Here is an 18,512-nt window from a genome sequence, read left to right on the forward strand (position 1 = left end):
AAGCTCTAGCACATCCTCTTTCTTAATATTTACGTGCTCAAGCTTTTCAGTCTGCTGCAAGTCATCACTGCAATCACCAAGATCCTTTACTATAGTGAATACTGAAGTATTCATTAAATACCTCTGCTATTTCCTTCGGTTCCATACACACTTTCCCACAATCAAAAGTGGTACAACAGAGTGAGAATGATCTCCTTGTCAAAGCCATGTGTGAGGCTCACCTGACATGGCTTTTCTGGTACTGAGACCATCTCGACTGCTCTTCAGAAAGCCCCAGTGCCACCATGAATGGCTTGATGCTAGCAGAGTGGAAGTGGGCACTTGACTGGCACTGTCGCCCGATTCCTGGGCCAGTGTCTGTAAGGTCCCCACCACTAGACTGGTCCTAAAGGTCCAACAGGGGAGGATCCCACTCACAAGGGGCGCAGGATGAATGGTGGTCTACTTGTTCCTCTTCCAGTGCTGTGACCTATCCTACCCCCAACCTCCCACCATCCAACACTGGGATCTTGACTTGCTGTCCAGTAGCATGGTTCTTTATACTCAGGACTGTGCTGAGTAAGTGGGGAATGTGGTTGTCCTGCTCTCCTCCGTGAGCCCCATTCAAACTTCCTCATCCTCAGTTTCCACTTCTCCAGAGAAAACAACTCAAGTTTATTCAATCTCTCCTTGTAACCGATACTCTCTATTCCTGCAACAACCTGATGAATGCACTGAGCTGCCAGTCCTGCACCACAGCTTCCACATCTTTCCTACTGTGCACTGCACACCATGCTCCAAATGCGTCCAGCTGCACCTCCCGTGTACCTCCCTCTTGCATCAGACATCTCAAAATTCCGCAGCTTACACTTGTAAACCCCACCTGTCATTTTTCTGCCCAATTTTCCCAACCGGCCGATATCCTACTGAATCCTTCCTCTTTCTATCCGCTACTCTGCCAGTGTTTGTGTTGATCGCAAGCTTACTAAACAGCCCACCTATATTTTTGCCCAATCATTCACTTATATAACATAAACAACATTGAGCATTGCAGAACGTCCCTGGTCGCAGACCTCTGTTCTGAATTGCTCTTCCCCTCCTCTACCCTTTTTCCTTTATGACTAAGCCAGTTTTGAATCCAGTCTACTGAGTCTTAAGCATCCCATGTGCCTTAATCTTCTAGATCAGCCTATCCTGAACCTTGTAAAAAGCTTCAGTAAAGTCCATGTGAACAACATCTACTGCCCCATCCTCACCAATTACCCTATGTCACCTCCTCAAAGAACTCAATCAAGTTTATAAGACTATCCTGCTCAAAGCCATGGTAATTCTCCTTAACGTCTATGCTTTTCAAGATGTGAGTAGATCCTATCCCCAAGGATCTTCTTAAATAATTTCCCTATCACTGATGTAAGGCTCACTGCCCCACAGTTTCTAGTTTGTCTTGATTGTCCTTAAACAGAGGAAAGATGTCCACTGGGACCTTGTCTATGGCAAAGATCTCTGTCCAAACATAGCAAACTCCCCTCTCAATAATGTAGCATAACCATTAGGCAGTGGAGACTTATCCACTTCAATGTTCTTCATGATCCCCAACACCTTTGATAACAAGATGTTGTACAATACCAGCATACTTCTCCCTGGTCCCACCATCCTCCATGTCCTCCTTCTTGGTGGATAACAATGTGAAGTACTCATTCAATATCTTACCTACTTCCTCTGGCTCCAGATAAATTCCCTCCTTTGCACTTGAATGATCCTATCCTGTCCCTAGTTACCCTCTTGCCTTTGCTCCTGAATTCTGACCATCTGGTCAGACAAGGAATTACCCAGTACCAGCTGCTCCCAATCAACTTTCCGCAGTTCCTGTCCAATACTGGTATAATTAGCCTCTTCCCAGTTAACATCCTCCCCCCCACCCCACCTCCCCCAAGGTCCAGTCTTGTCTTCAACTATCTCTGTCTGAAAACTTAAGAGTTATGATTATTTGCCCCAAAATGTTTTCCCACTGAAACTCCATCTCGTGTCCAGGCTCATTTTCTAATACAATGCTTAGGTTGGTATGGTACTTCTTAAGAGCCGCCCACTCTAGTCAAATGTCTCTTTACCTGCTAACATCCTCTCCCAATCAATCTTTGCAAGTTCCTGTTTAATGTCACCAAAATTAGACTGGCCCCAACTCAGGACTTTAACTTGTCACCCACCCAGTTAATATTTTTCTTTAATTATTTTAATACTAATACGATCATTTGTCCCAAAGTCCTCCCCACTGTCATTTCAGTTACTTGCCCAACTCTGTTTCCTAAAGGGAGTTCAAGTGTTGCCCCCACTCTGGTAGGGTCATTTACATATAGCGCAATAAAACTTACCTGGACACTTAACAAATTCTGCTCCATTTAATCCATTAGCACTATGGTAGTCCTGATCAGTATTAAATTAAAAGTGTCTACTATTACCACCCTGCTATTCCTACAACTACCTGCAATCTCTTGATGAACTTGCTCCTCCAATTCCCACTTGACTACCGGGAGATCTGTATTACAATCCTAAAGTGATCACCCCCATTTTATTCTCAAGTTCTACCCATTTAGCCTCACTGCACCATCTCCCAAAATATCTAAGAATTGGCAGTAATGTTCTCCCTGGTCAATACTGCAAACCTCTCTCCTCCCACCTCCAGCTCAATCACACCGGTAGCATTCATACCCCAACATCCCTCAACCATGTTTCAGAAATAGCAGTGATATCCCTGTCCCATGTGCCAATGCATGCCCTAAGCTCATTTGCCTTACCTGTCAGGACTCTTGCTTTAAAGAAATGGAATGTTACCTATTCCTCACTCCCCATCCTGTTTAGTGAATTTGCTTGCATTACTTTCTACATTTCCCTGAATTTTCACATCTCCCATGTGATAGTTTTGGTCCCATCCCCTGCTGGACTAGTCTAATTCTTCCTGAATAGCTCCAGCAAATGTCCCCAAACAAATATCGGACCTCCCCTAATTCAGAGGTAGCAGGTCCCAGTTTTATAGGTCACCTTTGCCCCAAAATAGATCCCAAAGGTGGAGATCCAAAAGCTGAATCTCTCCCTCTTACACCAGTTCCTCAGCCTCACATTGATCTGTACTAGCTTCGTATTTCTAACCTTACTATCTCAATGGTAAAAGACTATATTCAGACAATATAATATTCTTGGGTGATATGATCTAAACTCCTCAACTATGTGGTATTCTTGGATCCACCGTTGATCACTGTTCATTCCCTTTTAAAAATCATTACGGCAAAACTATTAGTTGGATTAACCAGGCCTACATATCTTTCGCTCCCAGTTATTTTCTGGATGAGAAGGCTGTAATAATCCAATTGGACCCCAGTTGCAGACAAAATATGAATGCACAAATGAAATCAAAAACACTGCACAAACATACCATGCATAATATTACGAGCCTATCGCAATTATTTAGTTTATGAGGATAATGACCAGACTGTGAATGCTCTCAATATTTCATTCTAAATACCACAATGTGTTCTCTGTCCCAAATCCCCTACAGAGCACCAATCTACCATCACTGTCACTTCTAGTCACACAATGTTGCTACAGTAATATGTCACATAAACTCAAGGCAATAACCCATTAAAGTGAAAAATTCTGACAGGCTAAGAGCAAGCACACTTCATTTAGCTCCCCTCTGGACTTGATGCAGTGCTTGACACTCAATACTGAATTCCACAGTCCTGGATAACCAGCCCACCCTGTGTGCATCTGATCAGGCTGAAAGTCCCCATCTCATTTAATTCAGTTTCGCTTTCTCCACAGGCACCGCCTGCTTTGTTGGGTAACTACTAGTACAACAGCCCTCATTCTCATTTGTCTATTAACTAGTCAACACTAAGAACTTTGCATATGGTTTCCACCCAATACTCCCACTGCCTCTCCATTTCTCCCTCTATCTGCACACGTTTTGGCAAGATTGGGGTTTGATTCCCACTGCTGTCTGTGAGGAGTGCGCATGCCCTCCGTTTCCTCCCACATTCCAAAGATGCTGTATTGGTGCCACTGAGCTGTGGGCACAGGGTGCATGGTGACACTCGCAGGTTGCCCAGCAAATCCTTGCTGATTTGCTTTGACACATCTCACTGTGCGTTCCAGTATATACAGGACCTTTAGAATATAGGACATGAGAGCAGAATTTGGCTGTTCGGCCCATCAACTCTGCTGCAACATTCTATCATGGCTGGTTTATTATCCTTCTCAATCTCATTCTTCTTCCTATAACCTTTAATGCCCCAACTAATCAAGAACCTATCAACCTCTGCTTTATGTATACTCAATGACTTGGCCTTCACAGCCATCTGTGGAAAAGAATTCCATTGGTTCACCACCCACTGGCTAAAGAAATCCCTCCTCAACTCTGATCTAAATGGACATCCCTCTATTCTGGGGCTGTGCCCTCTGGTCCTACCGCCACCCACTACAGGAAACATCCCCTCCACATTCACTCCACCTGGGTCTTTCAATATTCAGTAGGTTTCAATGAGACCCCCTCAGTCTTCTAAACTCCAGTGAGTACTGGCACAGAGTCATTAAGCACTGCTCATATATTAACCCTTTCATTCCCAAAATCATTCTCCACAACGCCCCTCTGGACCTTTTCCAATGCCAGCACATTTTTCTCAGGTAAGCAGCCCAAAACTGCTCACCTTGAACCCTCATCCTTAAAAAAAAGACTCCAACCTTCCCAAACAGTGAGGTTAGGCTAACTGGCCTGCAATCACCATTTTTTCAGCCTCTCTCCTTTCTTAAAGAGCGGAGTGACATTTGCAATTTCCCATTCCTCTGGAACCATTGCAGAATCTAGTGACATTTACATGAGGCAAATGAAGCTAATCTCTTCAAAATTCTCCAGTGCTGCAGACGTCTGCATTTCCAGGTCTGTGTTGTGTTGCTCCAGGATATGCATATATAATGGCCCTCATTCTCATTTGTCTATTAACTAGTCAACACTAAGAACTTTGCATATTGGTTTCCACCCAATACTCCCACTGCCTCTCCATTTCTCCCTCTATCTGCAACTTTAAACATACTTTTTAAATTTTTCAAATTGGCTCTTTATCTTCCCACACCGATGCTGCCTGACCTACTGAACAACTTCTGTGCTTCCTGCTTTCAGTCTGCTTGACACTAACAGCTAAAAAACAAAGCAATCCTGGGCCCGGCTGTGAAGCACCATCTACATTTTGATTAAACGGGAATGATCAGACCATTAATAGATTCAAACTATGCACCGCAATTCCCAATACGACACTCACCACCGGCAGGTAAGCACATCAATACGAGGGCAAAGCAGGCCAGGCACAGGACTGGGAGACAGGGTCACTATTCCCCGTTACCAAGTCAATGCAAACACTGATAACTGCGCTCCTCATAGATGTTAATAGAAATACTTCACCACAAAACAAGCAGGTAATATGTTTACAAGATCTAAAGCAACTGCTTTATTTCCCACAATTACATACAAGAGGCATTGATCATGTGGATAGCCAGGGGCTTTTTTCCCAGAGCTGAAATGGCTAACACGAGGGGGCATAGTTTTAAAGTACTTGGAAGTAGGTACAGAGGGGACGTCAGGGGTAAGTTTTTCACACAGAGTGGTGGGTGTGTGAAATGCACTGCCAGTGACAGAGGTGGAGGTGGATACAACAGGGTCTTTTAAGAGACACAGAGCTTAGAAAAACAGAGGGCTATCCAGTAGGGCAATTCTAGGCAGTTTCTAGAGTAGGTCACATGGTCGGCAAGACATTGTGGGCCGAAGGGCCTGTAATGTGCTGGAGATTTCTATGTCGAATGTAATCCAGTCACTCTGCAGTTAGGTCACACTGACACAAACACTCAGCAGTAATACTGCATCCACAGAGGGCCAACACTGATGCCTCAACCAGCCTTTCCACCCTGTTATCTGTCTGCTGGGAGGATGGGGAGAGTATTGGAGGGAAGGCAGATTATGGCGGTGGTTGTCATAGAACACAGAACAGTACAACACCAGGACAGGCAAGCCTGCCCATCACGTTTATGCCAACTATATTATCAAATTAAACCAATCCCTTCTGCATGCACATGATCCATGTCTGCCTATGTTTACATGACCATCTAAAACCTTGAGAGAAATGTCCTCCTTCAATGAGGTCAGTTCGAAAAGCAGCCATGTTCATCAGGTTGCACCTGAATAGGAAGCACTTTCCATCAATCGCAGAACAAATTAAATGAAATTGAAATCCAAACCTTCTCACTTCGTCCTGCTCCTCTCATCTCTTTTGCTCCTAAACTTCAGCAACTAGATTCCCCCTAGAACAGCCCCTTGGCCTCTGTGTGCACTCCCTACCTTCTACTTCATCCCATTTCATTGTCCAGGTTTTAACAAAGTCGTTGCCCTCTTGGAACCACTCCCTCAATGCAAGCTTTGAAATCTCTGTTAACCTTGCTTTTATCTATCAGTCCTTCTCTCCAAAATTCCTGCCTCTGCTCCTCCTGCCGTTTAATATTAAACTGTTGATCCAATATCCCTTCCCATCTTCTGCACTGGTTTGTTATGAAAATTTATTCATAACATAACTTTTTAACACAACATAATTCAAGCTTTCATTACAGCTCCCCTTCAGATAGCCCAGTAACCTTGCCAACTAACCATTCCAATTCCACTTTTCCCACTTTACAGTCAGCATGTTTACTTGCTAAAGCAAAAATTCACAAATGTCTCCTCCAACAATCTCCACTGTATTTAGTGCTGCCCACTGGCCTCCTCTACAGAGCAGACTAGACAACTGGTCCGCTGAGCGTCTGAGCTCCATCTGCAATGACCACTCCCAGCAGCCACTTCAGTTCCACACTGACCTGTCCATTCTTAGCCTCCTCCACTGCCAGTGGGGCCAAACAACTAGAAGACTAATACTGTGAGTTGAGTACAACTCAATGGTATGAATACTGAATTCCCATTTTCTTGTAACCCTGAGCTCGCGTATCCTCCCTCTCTCCCCATATGATCTGCCTCATCCTTCCATTTTTGTTACCTTCCTCATATGCTCCTCTAACCCCCGCCCCTAATCATCCAACTCCCTATAAACTTTACAGACCATATCCCCTCCCTCATCTGACTCCACATGCCTCACTCTCCTTTAATGGTTTACAATGCACCTTCCTTCAGCACGTGTGGTCTGTTTACAGCATTCTCAATCATGCACAACCCTTCTCCTCTCCCCTCTGCAGCCTTTAACATGACAACACCCCACACGGTCCATGTCAAAATGCCATCATTGGTTCCATTTTTATCCATCCAGTACCCTCTTCAGCCATGGTTTCTCTTCCTGGTTTTCACACCGACGATACAGCCTTGATGTTCTCTTACATGCAAACCTGACAACATTATCAGGGCCAGCTTCACACGTACACCAGTGGCTTCTATCCTTACCTCAACTGATGTGACCTCACACCGGATACTGGATAAGCCATAATCAGGTCTAATAACACTCTGAATGTGTATTCAACTTGAAACGACATTACCCACATTTAGCCCATGTCCCTCTAAGCCTCCCCTATGTACCTGTCCACATGCCTTTTAAATATTGTTATTGTACTGGGCCACTGGCAGTGTACTGGCATCAGCACCAAACTTCGAGGCGGATGGTCCCGAATCCAAACCCAGCAGGTCTCAACTTGAGCAGCAGCAGTATCTGCGTGGAAGAAAGGCCTGGCAAACTACTTCCGTATCTTGTCACAAAAACCCTACGGTCACGGACAGTCGGGCTCAACTTAACAACAATTGTACTTGCTGCGGCCACTTTCTCTTGTTGCTTAATTATATTCTGAATAAAAACGCACATGGTTTAAATAATTACCTCCATTCAAATGCTGAATTATCGGGGTTTTACTGTTAATCCTTGTGACATCCTTTCCTGGTAACTTCCTTCTGTTCTGGGAACACCAGGTCTGTGTACCTGGGCCCCAGCTTGCATTTCCCCACTTCTTTCCCGTAAGGCCTTGCCCCCCGGAGGGGGGGGGGGGAGGCATTTGTGACCTTTCCTGGTAACACCTTCTTTGATTCCTTAACCATTTTTATCTGATTCAGTTTGCATTGTTTGTGTAGAAAATGTATAAATGCAAAAGCAGCTGTGTACAGCATATAGGCATTTATCTCAGCATAATATCCTTATCTAGGAATGCGTTAGCATTAAGCATTTTATTGACAGAACATGATTTTTCGTAGCCACTCCCTCCTACTATTTATTAAATAACTATCATGTGGTGATTCAATGAGTTAGATGAGATGTAGATGAGCTTGAGGCTCAGTTGGAAATTGGCAAGTACGATGTTGTGGGAGTAACAGAGACATGGCTTCAAGCGGACAGGGCCTGGGAAATGAATATTCAAGGTATACATCTTATCGAAAGGACAGACTGACTGGCAGAAGGGGTGGGGTGGCTCTGTTGGTGAGGAATGATACTCATTCCCTTGCGAGGGGGGACATAGAATCAGGGGATGTACAGTCAGTATGGATAGAACTGAGAAATTCTAAGGGTAGAAAGACCCTAATGGGAGTTATCCACAGGCCCCCAAACAGCAGTCTGGAAGTAGGGTGTAAGTTGAATGAAGAGTTAAAATTGGCATGTCACAAAGGTAATGATACAGTTGTCATGGGGGATTTCAACATGCAGGTAGACTGGGAGAATCAGAATGGTACTGGACCCCAAGAAAGGGAGTTTGTGGAGTGCCTCCAAGATGGATTCTTAGAACAGCTTGTACTGCAGCCTACCAAGGAGAAGGCAATTCTAGATTTAGTGTTGTGCAATGAACCGGATTTGATCAGGGACCTCGAGGTAAAGGAACCATTAGGAGGTAGTGACCATAGTATGATATGTTTTAACCTACAATTTGAGAAGGAGAAGGGAAAAATCGGATGTGTCAGTATTACAGTTGAACAAAGGGAACTATGGAGCAATGAGGGAGGAGCTGACCAAAGTTCAATGGAACAATACCCTAGCAGGGAAGACAGTGGAACAACAATGGCAGGTATTTCTGGGAATAATGCAGAAGGTGCAGGATCGGTTCATTCCACAGAGGAAGAAAGATCCTAAGGGGAGTAAGGGGCGGCCTTGGCTGACGAGGGAAGTAAAGGACAGTATTAAAATAAAAGAGAAGTATAACTTAGCAAAGATGAGTGGGAAGCCAGAGGACTGGGAAGCTTTCAAAGAGCAACAGAAGATAACAAAAAAGGCAATACACAGAGAAAAAATGAAGTACGAAGGTAAACTAGCCAAGAATATAAAGGAGGATAGTAAAAGCTTCTTTAGGTATGTGAAAAGCAAAAAAATGGTTAAGACCAAAATTGGGCCATTGAAGTCAGAAATGGGTGAATTTATTATGGGGAACAAGGAAATGGCAGATGAGTTGAACAAGTACTTTGGATCTGTCTTCACTAGGGAAGACACAAACTATCTCCCAGATGTAATAGTGGCCAAAGGAACTAGGGTAAAGGATGAACTGAAGGAAATTTATATTAGGCAAGAAACAATGTTGGATAGACTTTTGGATTTGAAGGCTGATAAGTCCCTGGGACCTGATGGTCTGCATCCCAGAGTACTTAAGGAGGTGGCTCTAGAAATCGTGGATGCATTGGTAATCATTTTCCAATGTTCTATAGATTCAGGATCAGTTCCTGCCGATTGGAGGGTGGCTAATGTTGTCCCACTTTTCAAGGAAGGAGGGAGAGAGAAAACAGGGAATTATAGACTGGTTAGTCTGACCTCAGTGGTGGGAAAGATGCTGGAGTCAATTATAAAAGAGGAAATTACAACACATTTGGATAGAGGTAGAAGGATCAGTCCGAGTCAGCGTGGATTAATGAAGGGAAAATCATGCTTGATTAATCTTCTGGAGTTTTTTGAGGATGTAACTATGAAAATGGACAAGGGGGAGCCAGTGGATGTAGTGTACCTGGATTTCCAGAAAGCTTTTGATAAAGTCCCACATAGGAGATGAGTGGGCAAAATTAGGACATGTGGTATTGGGGGCAGAGTACTGACATGGATTGAAAATTGGCTGGCTGACAGGAAACAGAGTAACGATTAATGGGTCCCTTTCGGAATGGCAGGCTGTGACCAGTGGGGTACCGCAAGGTTCGGTACTGGGACCGCAGCTGTTTACAATATACATTAATGATTTAGATGAAGGGATTAAAAGAAACATTAGCAAATTTGCTGATGACACAAAGCTGGGTGGCAGTGTGAAATGTCAGGAGGATGTTATGAGAATGCAGGGTGACTTGGACAGGTTGGGTGAGTGGGCAAATGTATGGCAGATGCAGTTTAAACTGGATAAATGTGAGGTTATCCACTTTGGCGGCAAGAACAGGAAGGCAGATTACTATCTGAATGGTGTCAAGTTAGGAAAAGGGGAAGTACAACAAGATCTAGGTGTTCTTGTAGATCAGTCAATGAAAGCAAGCATGCAGGTACAGCAGACAGTGAAGAAAGCTAATGGAATGTTGGCCTTTATAACAAGAGGAACTGAGTATAGGAATAAAGGGGTACTTCTGCAGCTGTACAGGGCCCTGGTGAGACCCCACCTGGAGTATTGTGTGCAGTTTTGGTCTCCAAATTTGAGGAAGGACATTCTTGCTATTGAGGGAGTGCAGCGTTGGTTCACAAGGTTAATTCCCGGAATGGTGGGACTGTCATATGTTGAAAGATTGGAGCGACTGGGCTTGTATACACTGGAATTTAGAAGGATGAGAGGGGATCTGATTGAAACATAAGATTATTAAGGGTTTGGACATGCTGGAGGCAGGAAGCATGTTCCCGCTGATGGGTGAGTCCAGAACTAGAGGCCACAGTTTAAGAATAAGGGGTAGGCCATTTAGAACAGTGATGTGGAAAAACTTTTTCACCCAGAGTGGTGGATATGTGGAATGCTCTGCCCCAGAAGGCAGTGGAGGCCAAGTCTCTGGATGCTTTCAAGAGAGAGTTAGATAGAGCTCTTATAATAGCAGGGTCAAGGGATATGGGGAGAGGAATGGGGTAATGATTGTGGATGATCAGCCATGATCACAGTGAATGGTGGTGCTGGCTAGAAGGGCCGAATGGACTACTCCTACACCTACTGTCTATTGTGTCGGTATTATCTCCCTACATCAGCAGTATCGCCGACTGTCAATCATTGAAGACTGACGTTATTCATGCTAGCAACAAAAAGCTGGTAAATAATGTTGTTTATTTACAAAGTACAACACCTTTACTGGTGTTGAAATTTCATACCTTTCCAATCACTGATCAACCTGACCCACGGGGTTCTGTACACATACCCGTGGTGTCTTGCCTACTCACTTCTGTGTGTACACACACACCCACACCCCTGTAATATCCTGCCTGCTCTTTTCCTATATCTTTTTACCGTATGGGCTGCGTTATATTCCACAGAAATCTATCTGCCTGATGTCCATTGTGAAAGTGACACGCTTTCCAATTGCTGCTATCAATTGATTCCTTGCCAAGAAGTGTTGGCTAAGCCTTCCTTACAGCAGCACTGGCAGTATTCACAGTGCTATGCACCCCAGGGCTATAAAAAACTCCTCAGAAATCAATCTAAGGCATTCCTGTGTCAATAAAGCTTGACTCACGGTTTGATTTTTATGTGACTCACACAAGGAACAAGTGAATTGGATTTATTTGTCGTGTTGTGCAGTGGTATGAAATTGGGTGTTAAAGGATCACTCAATTGAGACGCCCTTACTTTAAGAAATCGCTGTGTTTTTCTCCACCCCCCCCCGCCCCCCGTGAGTTGACGCGCAAGAGAGAGAAGCTGGGACGGGGGGAAAAGTGCAAAAGGGGTTAATCAGCTGAGACTGACGGGACCCACTTGGTAGCAAAGTCCTGTGACTGTGCCTGACATTGCTCCACAGCAATGGTCAGGACTAGGGACCACTGCACCTAGTGCTCCTGCACTGCAGTCGTTTCTGTACAATGAATTTAATGTGACACTGCTCAGGGCAATAGACATACATGCTACAACGGGTGCTTTTTAATTCAGACGCGGCTTTAAGATGCGCTCCCTGTTTAACTGCGAGCTCACGTCGGTTGGAGGTTGCAATCTATCCAGCCAGCTTCTGTCAGTAAGTCCGGCTGATGGTGTCTCTCACGCGAAGTCCAATGTGACTGTCCAGGCCGAACCATGATGGGGGGGGGGGGGTTAACAGTGTAATTTCCTAAAATAGGAAGTGGGGAAAACAGCAACAAAACCTGTTTGGCACAAATTATCCCTAAGTTACTGCCACTCTTTGTTCTCATTCAGTGTCTAGTGACAGAATCCTGCAGCAAAGAAAAAGACTTCAACCATCACAGCTGAGCAGCCTCTTTGAAACAGCAACCACTCAGCCCTCATCTAAATCACAAAGGTGAACCAGTGCCTCGACTTCCTTAGAAACTTAAGAGATTGGCATGTGGACAAATACTCTAACAGACTCATACAGCTGCTCTGTTGAAAGTATCTTGACTGATTTGGCAGCTCCATCACACAGGAACACAAGAGGCCACAGAGGGGAGTAGACACAGCCCTCCCACATCACTGAAAGCCTCTACCTCCAGGAGATAGCTTCTATCATCAAGGAATGCCAACACCTCACCTTGGCCTCCTCTCACTGCAACTGCCAGTCAGGAGGTGCAGAAACCCAAGGTCCCACACCACCAGGTTGAGGAACATCTACTCCCCTACAGCCCTAACCCCACCTCAGCAATGGAACACTGCAGACCACCTCTAGTCTTACCATCGACTTGCATCTGGTTCTGATTTTCTTTGCACTAATGCCTTCTTTTTCCTCTTCACTATCTTGTACAATTTATACACACACACACTCTCACACTCTCAGTCAGACCCCACTTGGAGTACTGTGCTCAGTTCTGGTCACCTCACTACAGGAAGGATGTGGATATTATAGAGAGAGTGCAGAGGAGATTTACAAGGATGTTGCCTGGATTGGAGGGCGTACCTTATGAGAATAGGCCTTTTCTCATAATGAGAGTTGAGCTGATAGAGGTGTATAAGATGATGAGAGGCATTGATCCTGTGGATAGTCAGAAGCTTTTTCCCAGGGCTGAAATGGCTAACGTGAGGGGGCACAGGTTTAAGGTGCTTGGAAATAGGTACCAAAGGGATGTCAGGGGTAAGTTTTTCACACAGAGTGGTGAGTGAGTGAATGCACTGCCAGCCACAGTAGTGGAAACAGATATAATAAGGTTTTTTAAGAGCCTCTTGGATAAGTATATGGAGCTTAGAAAAATAGAGGGCTATGCGGTAGGGAAATTCTAGGCAGTTTCGAGAGTAGGTTACATGGTCGGCACAACATTGTGGGCTGAATGGCCTATAATGTGCTTTTGATTTCTATGTTCAATGTACAGCCCAACAACATTTCTCATCCTTGCCTGTTCCTACAGCCCAACACTATTTCCTTTTCAGGAATCTGTTTAATTCCCTTCCCACCCTGGAAAAAGTTACTATTAAATATACATCCTCTGTTACAGGGAGACAACCCATTTCCCATGTACTAAAGAAATTGTGTACATTTAAGCTAAACACAAGCAAGCCCCACAGTACGACCACATTAACCTGGAATGTACAGCACAGCTAAACACGGTCACGTTCAATCCATCCCCTTGCCTGACTCATGTAAACTCCTGGCATTCCTCTCTCGTCAGGCTTCGCCTGCATACCTGTTCCTGCTTTTGCTCAACTTCAAAATAGTGGCTACTTCATCCCTTCTTTGTACTCCTGCTTATCATTAATCATAGAAATTAGCCAAGGATGCTATTCAAAATGCAAAAGTGCAATCGATTAACTTCCAAAACCCAATCATTTCTTTAAGCCGTATCATTAACCTACGGGAATGAATGAGCCTCAACAGTTCAGGCTTGTTTCTTTCAAATGTTTTTGTCTAATGTTGATGATAGTTGCAAACAGCCAATCCTGCTGAGCTGAAATCTACATTCCTGCATGTGCAAATGTATGGACTAGTTGGACCGGGTCGTTACCCTTGAAGAGGGTTGCGAGATATAGGGGCATGTGCAGTGGGGGCCAGTAAGGGCACTTACAGAAATTAAAAAGTGTAAGGGGTTAAACTCAGCTGAAGAAATGCTGGTCTCAGCTGCAGATTTGTCTCCGGTTGCCAGGAAATCAGTGGTTCTAGGTTTTCATTACTGCCGATTTGCTCTCTGGAGACCTGCGACTCACTGTGTATTCCTGTAGCCCTCCAGACCCTTCTTCTGTAGTGCCTGTGTGTTACACCAGCTTCCTGGAAACAGTGTGACACAGGAGCCACCGACTTACAGCTCCGGGGACCTGCATTCCACCCTGACCAAGGGCACTGACTGTGTGGAGTTTGCACGTTCTTCCCGTAACTGCACTGTCACATGGTGCTCTGCTTTCCTCCCCCGTCTCAAAAACGTGCTGGTTGGTAGGTTAACTTGCACTGAAAATTGCCTCTAGTGTGTGGGTTGATTCTGAAGGGATGTTGGGAAAGGTGAACGGGAAAATAAATGGGATTAGTGTAACCGAACTTTTCACCGTAGGCTCAGACTCCAAACAGTTCAACCACACGACTCTAAAGGCATGGATGGAAGCACCTGGTTTCAGGCAAAGCAACAGCTCTAAGAGGCACTTTGTCGCCTATTGGAATCCAGCACGTGGGATTTGCGAATCCTCCGATTCAGAGAAATCATTAAGATGACGATGAGGGAAAAATCTCAACAAGGCACCTCCCTCCCACCAGAGGTGAACTGGGAGGGAACAGGAGGGCAGCTATTTGGGCTTATATATTTTTTTTAAAGAGGGCCTGAAAGAAACTGTGTCTTTTTGTTGGCACTGGGAGGTCCATAACTTAACGTCTGCAGACAAGGACTGAAGGTGTCAGTAAACAGAAGTCCGTTGGTAACAATATAGCTAGGATTGCTCCAGAAGGGACTATCAGAAAGCTTGAGAGAGGTCGCAGGTTAGAGGCCCCAATGTCTGCCAGTCCAGGGGCAAGGACTGGAGGTGGCCTATCTTGAAGTTGGAGTCTATGTATGTGATGCACCATCAATAACTCTCTCTGAGACGTAGAGGCAAGATATCGGCTTTTATTGACTGGAAAAAGGAACAAGCAGTGGTTGACCACCAAAATACATCCTGGAGACAGAGAGGCCGGGCTCAGGCCTCAATCGCCTTTATACCGGGGTCTGTGGGAGGAGCCACAGGAGCAGTCAGCAGAGGGCGTGTCCAGACAGGTATATGTAGTTCACCACAGTATGTAAGTGGGTGGGAATATGTGGGATTCTGTGCATGTGAGTGGAATTCTGTGTGAGTATGTGGATAGGTGGGTGGGTGGGTGGGAGGGAATGTGTGTGGGAATCTGTGTATGTGAGTATGTGGATAGGTGAGTGGGTGGGAATGTGTGTGGGATTCTGTGTATGTGAGTGGGTGGGAATATGTGGTATTCTGTGTATGTGAGTATGTGGATAGGTGAGTGGGTGGGAATGTGTGTGGGATTCTGTGTATGTGAGTGGGTGGGTGGGTGTGTGGGGGGGAAATAGGCTTGTTTTGCTGTTGCTTGTGCTGTTCTGCTGAACGTTATGGGCATGCCACATTGGCATTGGAATGTGTGGTGATATTTACCAGCTGCCCCCAGCAAATTCTTAGGCTGGGCTGTTCGTTGACGCAAAGGACACTTTGCATTGTACGTCTTGAATGCTCCTGTGATAAATGAATCTGAATCTGACAGTGAGGTAACTAGCAGACTTCTGAACAAAATTTCTTGTTAGATCCCACGTTGGGCAATAAAAATCACCAGTACTTTGGATCATTCACTGCTTTGAACTCATCCTCCAAGCTACGTTTTCCAATTTAATTTGTCCAGACTACACAGATTCAAACCTTTTGTGGTTATTAACTACTTATGTAATGTTCCTCATGTTTTAATCTGCATTTTCTCCCGTTGTCAGGAGATTATAAACTGTCATCCTGTGGGGCATGCTACACTAGTTATTATGTATAATTGGTACTATTTACATGTTACCATTAACTAAAGAAGTTGTTTCACAAATTAACTTTGCAACACTATGTTGCCATGCTCAGCCTAGTGAGCTGAAAGCCCAATAACAATATTCCTTTGATGTGCCAAGTGAATTCATGCAGAAGTCCACTGGGGAACAGTTGCCCAATCCTTGACACCAGTGTTGATAATGGACCCCTGTTGTTGGATTGCAACCGGCTGGCAAGTGGGGCAAGATAGAGGGGGAAGAGAACCTCTCAAACACGAAGGTGACTTCTTCAATACTAATGTGAGGAGATGTAGCCTGGGCTAGATCAACCATGGCTTGTGGGGCCAGGTAGCCCACTCCTCCTCTTAATTTTTTGTCAATGTAAATCTACATGGTAAAACCAGTTACGTTCTTCAAGGCCAAAGAGCTTGCAGAAGTTACAGGCTGAAATGCCAAAGAACCAAAAGCAGTGGTCCACAGAGGAAAGCTCGTTTCCGCAAGTGCATTCGGACAGCGAGGTGACACAGGCTAACTTCCTGGTGCCATACGGTGCAGTTTATATCCTGCTTGATGAAGTTGTCAAAAAAAAAAAAACAGGTGTAATACTTTGCACAGATGAAATGAAGTTCCCTGTTTGATCGGATGCCTGAGGAACCAATCAACCATTACGACTGACGACAGACACAACAGAATGCTGGGGTCTTGAAATATTCTTGGATCAAGTATTAGGTGCTGATTTGATCAAGGATTTGCTTATGAGAAAGAGGCCAAACTCTTTATTCCTGTGTTCTGTTTCAGTTGCCCGGTTATGGCACAACGTCATTAAACTGGAAAGAGTACAGGAAAGGTTTATAGTGACACTGTCCGGACTGGAGGTTCTGAGTTACAGCGAGAGTTTGGAAAGGCTGGAGCTTTATTCCTTGCAACAAAGGCAATTGAGGAGTGACCTTGCAGAGGTGTATAGAGAGGGTGAACCCACACAGCCTTTATCCACCCCCCCCCCCCCAGGGGAATGGGAATTAAAACCAAGGCGGCTTAGGTTTAGGGTGAGTGGTTAAAGATCTAAAAGGGGCATAAGGGGCAAATTCTTCACTTAAAGGGAGATGTATGTTAGGAACTAGCTGCCAGTAGCAGGTACAAGGACACGAGCAAACTAGATGTTGTTTGTCAGTTACTGTGTTTAGAGGAATATGTTACCTGGCAACATCCTTATAAAGCCTTTCTGCACTCATTCAGCTTAAAAACATTGTCCCTACAGCAGGACAGAAAATGAGGCAACGTTTCTGTTCTAGAACCAAATGTTTCTGTTTAGACCATTCTGATGTGAGGTCTAGGAATGAAATGTTATTTGTGTTTCTTTCTCCATGGATGCTGTTGAGTCTTTCTAGCATTTAGCATTTGTATTTCATGCTCCCGGAATCTGAACCCTCAAGCTAGCTCCATTGTTAAGATTTGATGTTCACACGGCAAACTCCATATCCAGCCCCAAATGTATATCCCAATCAATGGCTCCAAGACTCACAGCTCTCAGGAAATCCTGCTGCCAACAAGCAGCCCCCAAGGAAACAAAGCTATGCAGCTAATGCAGATAAATGGAGCTGATATATGGCAGATGGGTTCAACAGTAGGTTTGCATATGGTGGGCTAAAGGACGGGTTTCTGTGACAAATTTGCAGCTATACAATAGTGGCGATTGCACTTAACGCCACTCCATTGCTATGAAATAGTTACATAGGTAAGATATCCCAAGACTGTGAAGATGGTAAGACCTCAAAGGCCTTAGACTTCCACCTAGTGAATGTACAGTCTCTGGAAAATAAAACTGAAGACCCTGGAGGAAGATTGCTGTACCGGGGAACATCAGAGATTGCTGTGTACTGTGCTTCACGGAAACGTGGCTCCCATCCACTGATGCGAGTCTGTGCTTCACCACTCTCCTCAGAGGACAGCCCAGTCTTTTAAAGGCAAACGAGGTGGAGTGTGCTTAATGATTAATTTATCGTGGAGCACAAACTTGGCATTTCTGTCCCCATTTCTGCTCACTCAACCTGGAACACCTCGAGATCAAGTGTCATCCACTTTATCTGCCACAAGAGTTTTCAGCCATCATCTTGGCTGAAAAAACACACTCTTTGTGAAGAACCTGCTCCTGGTGACCCTCTTAGATCTCTCACCACTGATCTTAAATCTTTTTTCTTAGCACTGCCTCCCTAGGTTAGTGCCTCAGATAACCATCAATTGGAAGCGTTGATATTGTTGATTGAAATGTTTCACTTTCTGCTTCTTACCTTCATTTGTATTTTCCCATTGTACGAATATCAAGTTGGGACCAGTGGTGAGGAGGTTTGCGAGAAATGCCATGCAGGATAGCAAAAGCTTGTAGTGTGGCCAAGACATTTGAACAATAAATCACAATTACTTAATGTAATTGTAATTGAACCACGGGGTCACTGACCCATAAAGGCAGAGGCTGGGTGACAC

The 18,512-nt window shown here is 44.7% G+C and overlaps 1 protein-coding gene across 6 annotated transcripts in view; it reads right to left on the reverse strand.

Annotated features, from left to right (window-relative positions):
* Positions 1-18,512, reverse strand: part of dapk2b (death-associated protein kinase 2b) — a 205,671-nt gene that overhangs the window by 104,880 nt on the left and 82,279 nt on the right. The window lies entirely within an intron of this gene.

Source organism: Hypanus sabinus, chromosome 21, assembly GCF_030144855.1.
Source record: "Hypanus sabinus isolate sHypSab1 chromosome 21, sHypSab1.hap1, whole genome shotgun sequence".
NCBI classification, from domain to species: domain Eukaryota; kingdom Metazoa; phylum Chordata; class Chondrichthyes; order Myliobatiformes; family Dasyatidae; genus Hypanus; species Hypanus sabinus.